At 33.3% G+C, this 6,000-nt stretch overlaps 1 long non-coding RNA gene and 1 pseudogene across 2 annotated transcripts in view; one reads left to right on the forward strand and one right to left on the reverse strand.

Annotated features, from left to right (window-relative positions):
* The window catches only part of LOC141519661 (uncharacterized), a 44,230-nt gene extending 41,550 nt beyond the window's left edge, over positions 1–2,680 (reverse strand). For both annotated transcript variants that reach the window (XR_012477356.1, XR_012477355.1), the window contains exons 1-2: positions 2,598–2,680; positions 1,805–1,887 (exon numbers count right to left, since the gene is read on the reverse strand). This is a non-coding gene — a long non-coding RNA (uncharacterized LOC141519661). The remainder of the gene's footprint in view (positions 1–1,804; positions 1,888–2,597) is intronic.
* Positions 2,681–2,782: 102 nt separating this feature from the next.
* LOC141519673 (protein FAM217A pseudogene) lies at positions 2,783–4,853 on the forward strand (annotated as a pseudogene).
* Positions 4,854–6,000: the final 1,147 nt, after the last annotated feature.

Genomic DNA, 6,000 nt, shown 5'->3' on the forward strand with positions numbered 1-6,000 from the left:
TTACAAAATGCAAATATAAAGACTTACAACAAAGAATCATCTACTCAGTAAATTAAAATACAATTCTAAGTTGGAAAAGTGGATATTTAAGTAAATAGAAAACTCCAAAGCATATCCAACGAAAAGACCACAAATGAGTAGAAAATCTGATACAGAAACAGAGGAGTTAAGAGAAATTATAAAAATGTAAATATGAGTGAGAAATCATAAGGGACTAAATAAAAAAGGTTAAAACTTATGCATTCTTGCAAAGGGAGATTATACATGAAGTCCCTTCGACTTCTATCATCAAATGTCATATATCAAAGAGGGGATTTAGACAGAAGGTCTCATGTCTTGATGACCTTAAACAAAGAACAGGGAAAAGAAGCACACTGGGAAATCAGAGGGAGACACAGAGAAAAAAATTCTCATATATGAGGAAAAATCTACACACATATATGTATATATAAATGCACATGTGTACATGATATATATGTGTATATATCACATGTATATGTGTGTATGTGTATTAACTATAAAAGCAGAAAAGAAAGGGATTATGGGAAAAGCAGGTTGGTGATGTGGGAAATAAAAAACATTTATTAAAGACTTCCTATGTAACAAATACTGTATTAAGAATAGGATGGAGAAGATTAAACAAAGCACTCATTAGTAGGAATGATCCATAAAACAGAAGAGGAAAAAAACACACATGCAGAAATTTTAAACAAAGGGAAAGGAGAATAGAATAAATAAAAAAAATCAAAGGTGAACCATCATGGTCTCAGATTGATAGCAGAAAAAAAAACTGAAGAAAAGAAATGAACAGGGAGATTACATTTTGCTAAAAGGTAACACCATCAATTAGTATGAATACTATCTGTATGTCCAAAATTTGCAAATGCTCTAAAAGTTAAATATGATTACTAAGTAGACAGTAAATCTATAATCGTGGAAGACCTCCATTGCCCCTTTCATTTTTAGACAAAAGTGTAATCAAAAATATTTTTTTAAAAATGAAGGATACCAATAGAATTTCATAAAAGTTATATATTATAGCCTTTTGAAGAAGAATGAATGAGAATAGAGAGAATAGTTATTTATGGCATATTCACAAAAATTCACCATGTATTATGGCATAAACATCTTAGAAACACATAGAATAGATGAAATATTAATTCTTTTTTTACCAATATAATATAATAAAATTACATCCAATAAGTAGTCTTTGAAGCAAAGAGTAAAAAAATTACAAATTAAATGACTTACTCCAAAAGAATGGGTGGGTCAAAAACTAATCATAAAATCATAAAATCAATTATTTTCATTAACAATGACAATAAGAAAACATTCACATTTGTGGAATGCACTTATAGCAGTATTTAAAGGAAAAAATTTTAACTTTACACAGTTTCAGTAAGAAAAGAGAAAAAACAGATCAACAGCTTGGGCATAACATAACAGCAACAACAAAAATCTACACATTAAAATTTTCCAATTAAATGTTCAATAGTGTTGATAATCAAAGGCAAGTTGAAGAACTCTGAAAGCAAAAAGATATTGAATTATAAATAAAATTTGGAGCTGGATTTTTTTTTGTTCATAGCTATTTCACAGCTATATGTCAGTTAAAGTGCATATGAATTGCTCATATTAGCAAAACAGAAGAGTCCAAAAATAAATCTATGAAAAAAAGTTAATGAGAGCAAGTTAAAAAATATCCAATTGGGAAGAAACATGACTAGAGAGATTTACAAGAAAATTATATCAAACACTCATACATAAAACATTTGGGAAACTATAGGAAGAGAAGTGTACTTACCAACTTTATTATATGATGCAAATTATATGACACCCAAACCAAGGAGAGTCAAAACAGAAAATGAAAGCTATAGAGAAATAGTCCTAAAGAATATTAATACAAAAACATAAAATAAAATATTAGTAGCTAGTCTATAGCAATATATCACAAAGATCACATACTAAGATAAGACTGGATTTACTAGGAATATAGTTAGTTCATTAATAGTAAATTATTTACACTGATGTTTTATATTATATTTTCATATTAATAACAAGTTCAACAAAATTATGATTATTTCAAAGATGCATAGAAACCATTTAACAAAATGCACAATCCACTACTGTTAAAAATACTAGAAAGCAAAGGAAAAAGATGGAACTCTATTGGCAACCAAGAACCTGCATTATAGGTAATGGGGAACAAGCTTTCTAAACCACACATGTACATTATCACAATTACTATTAAACAATACTGTATTATAAATGGTAACTCTCAGACACGAAATAGAAATTGAAGAAACAACCATAGCCAAAGAGGGAATAAAGCTGCTGAGCTTTGCAGGCGACATGGCTATTTTCTCACAAAACCCTAGAGGGAATACCATTATTGCTGTTGTTGATAATAACAACAACAATAATAATAGCAATAATAATAACGATAATGATAAAAATTATTAAAAAATTAATAATAATGAAATAAATTCAACAAAGTAGCCGGTTATAAAATAAACCCCTACAAATCATCGATATGTCTGTATATTAAAAACAAAATTCGGCAGGAAGCAATAGAGAGTGAAATCCTTTCAAAATACCTCCCTGCTGCACGAGTAACCGCAGTCTGGCTGTTGATGCTTTCCAGGGCCCGTGAGTCACAGGCCAATTGTGGTTGCCTGGAGATATGAGCCCTGGAAACCCGGGCCGCTCCGCGCCTCCAACCTCCCGCTTTTTCTGGCGCCCCGCCCCCACGCGACCTGCCCCTCCCCCTCCACCCCATCCCCCCATCCTCAGCCGCTGTAGGGCCTGGCTCCTTCCCCACTCTAGCCCAGCCGCCCCCCGCTCCCCTCGGTGCGCACGCGCAGGGGTCCATCGGCCCATCTCTAGAGAGGTCATGCCTCGCAATTTCCAGGGACCCTCGAAGATGACAGAGGAGGGCATCTGCCCCAAAGCCAGCCCGGCGTTCCCGGAGGGCAAGAATGCGAGAGGAAGCGGCACAGCAGCAGAGGAAGACAGGGAAGGCAAATGGGCCCAGGGCTCTGTGGCGATTCAACAACACTTAAGCAGACTAGGGAAAACAAATTCATTTGGTGGGATCTCTCGCACTCATCCCCTTTTGTCAAACTTCCCTCTTGAGAATGTAAATCACTGGAATTTAGAATCAGATGCCATCACTCTAAAAAGCAAAAATCTCCTATCTGCCAAGAAGAGCACAACTGGTGGAAAGCTGAAAAAGATTAATCCGGAAAATTCACAAAGACAACTGAAAGAATGTAATTTGTCAGAAAACTCACAAAAAAGATCAAAGAAGGATAAAAAACAAGAGAAGCTTCAATTCTGCAGCAATGCTCAGAATAAGGATTTTCAGAAATCTTACACAAAAACTGGCTTTAATGGAAATAATCATCTAAGACTTACTTTGAACCATTCACTACCAGGCAGTTCCCCAGTTGACAAACTAGCTGGTTCATTAAGTCTCCACTGGCCACCTGCTGAGGGAGACTTTTGTAAAGACAGAAATGGACCTCAGGGTACCTCATCTTCAGCTGCAGAATGCACTAATAGAAGAACTTCATTCTCTTCAAATTGGAATGCAAAATGTGAGAACAATAACATGGAAGAAAATTTGCCTAAGGAAAGTGATCTATCGGAAGATGAAAATGTAAATGATACATTAATCTCTTACTTTAAAAAAATGGACCTGAAGTTAAAGCAAGAAGTAAAAGATGACTTTGAAGAACCTTTCTCAGAACAGCCAAGTCAAGTATTTTCATATCCTGATTTTCTCCCCCCACCTTTTAATAATCTAGACCTGCACAAACTGGCCTTCTCAAAATCTGAAAATTGGAAATTGGCGTTAGATCCTATAGAAAGTTCCACGGAGCAGTTAATAAATCGGTTATTAGAGATGGAAAGGATACAATACATGACCATACAAAAAGAGAGGCCAAAGATACCAATCAACTGTTCCACTCTTGGCCCTTAATAACCCCTTTCCTCCAAAGACACATCTAAACAGAAGCCATCAAGACATCCTGAATCTTTGCCTCTTCAGATAACTTGCATATATATATATATATATATATATATATGAATCAAAAAAAGGGAGAGGAAAAAAAGCCCCTAATTCTTAGAAGCTTGAGAAGTATACTTCAAAATGCAGTGGAATTCTAAACATATCTATCAGAACAAAGCTCATCCATCATAATTAAATTTATTGCTACTTTTGATGTGTTTCAAATTTACAAAGGTTTCACATTAAATTCATGACAAAACTTTTCATCCAGATCTACTTCAAGTTCTTTCACAACTCAAACAATTCATTCACTGGTTAGAATGTTTTCAACAAGACATCTGCAGCCAAAGTCTTCAGTACCAATGTCATCCCGTTCTCTTTGTTTGCCTAAGACACAAGGGGGGAAAAAAAGTAAACCATTTTGGAGCAAAAAAGAGATACTGTCAAAACTACAACTGTAAAAAGAATATTCTACATTTTAAAAAGGAATTGTTCATCTCCTTCTATTTGCAAATGAATATGAAAAGTGCTCAGACAAGGACAAAAAATTGACCCTTTTTCTGTCATGATTCTCCTTTTTCTGTCATGATTCTCATTGGATAAAAATGTACCACCTCAAACCAGTTGGAATATGATTTATCACCCCCTCAGTTATCACTCCCAGTTACAAGTTTTCCAAGCAAAACAAAACAAACATTACTCGAAGTGATGTGAAGTAAATTTTGTGAAAAAATGTTGCTTTGTACTTCACATGAATCTGAAAACATTTGTTATGACATACTGTCAAACATTTTGTGGTTTCATGACAAAGGAATAATTAATTAAATGAAATTCTAAAGACTGTCCTTTGGTTGTGCCTTTTTCCTTATGTAATTACACCAAACCCCCAAAAGTTAGATAATTGATTTAAAATAACTGTAGACTATATAAAATATTTGAGCATCTACTTGCCAAGACATTCACAGGAACAATATAAAGTCAATCGCATAATACTCTCTACACAATAAGGACATCTAAACAATTGGAGAAGTATTAATTACTCATGTGTAGGCAGAACAAATAAAATTATGCCACATAAATGTATTATTTAATGCCATAGCTAATTAATCAAACTAACAAAGGATTGCATTATAGAGGTAGGAAAGAATAAACAATTCATCTGAAGGCACAAAGATTCAAAAGTATTAAGGGTATAAGTGAAAAAACATTGGAAGGGAAGATCTCAAACTGTAGTTTAAAGCTGTATATATCAAAGCATTTTTCTACTGAATAAGAAATAGGTTGATTAGTGAAACAGATCAGATTGACAGTATATAGAATCAAGTGCTCATAGTGATCATGGTAACTATTTAACAAATTTGATGGTCCCAGCAATTGCAGCCAGAACTAGCTATATTTAAAAAAAGAAAATAAAAAAGTAGTGGGAAATCTGGAAAGTGACCTGGCAAAATTAGGTATAAACTAATATCTATCACCATATACCAATATAATCTCCAAATAGGAACAAGATTTATTCATAAGAAAATCAGAGGAAAATGGAAGAAATTTCATGTCAATGAATCTATGTATTGAGGAAAAATTCATGACTAAGCAATAGAGAGATTAACAAAAATCAAAATGGATGATTTTTATTAAAAAGCCCTTGCATAATGAAAACCAATAAAACCAAATTAGAATTGAAGCAAAAAATTGGGGAGAAATGTTAGGATATAGAAGTACTAATATATATAGTATCTGAATGAAGGACAGATACCATAGGCATAGAAAAGCTTAAAACTTATTCTAACACAAAACAATTTAGTGGATATTAATGATTACATATATTTGTATATGTTTTCTCTCATATCTATAATATTTTTACAAGAATACCCTGTACTTTTATTGAGGGAATCTGTAATAAGGCTGTCCATAAGAAACAGAGAGACTTGTTTGAGATACTCCATAGTATCCTGTACAATTCAAAATAATTCAAAGGATTGAAAAAT

The sequence above is a fragment of the Macrotis lagotis genome, chromosome 1, assembly GCF_037893015.1.
Source record: "Macrotis lagotis isolate mMagLag1 chromosome 1, bilby.v1.9.chrom.fasta, whole genome shotgun sequence".
NCBI classification, from domain to species: domain Eukaryota; kingdom Metazoa; phylum Chordata; class Mammalia; order Peramelemorphia; family Peramelidae; genus Macrotis; species Macrotis lagotis.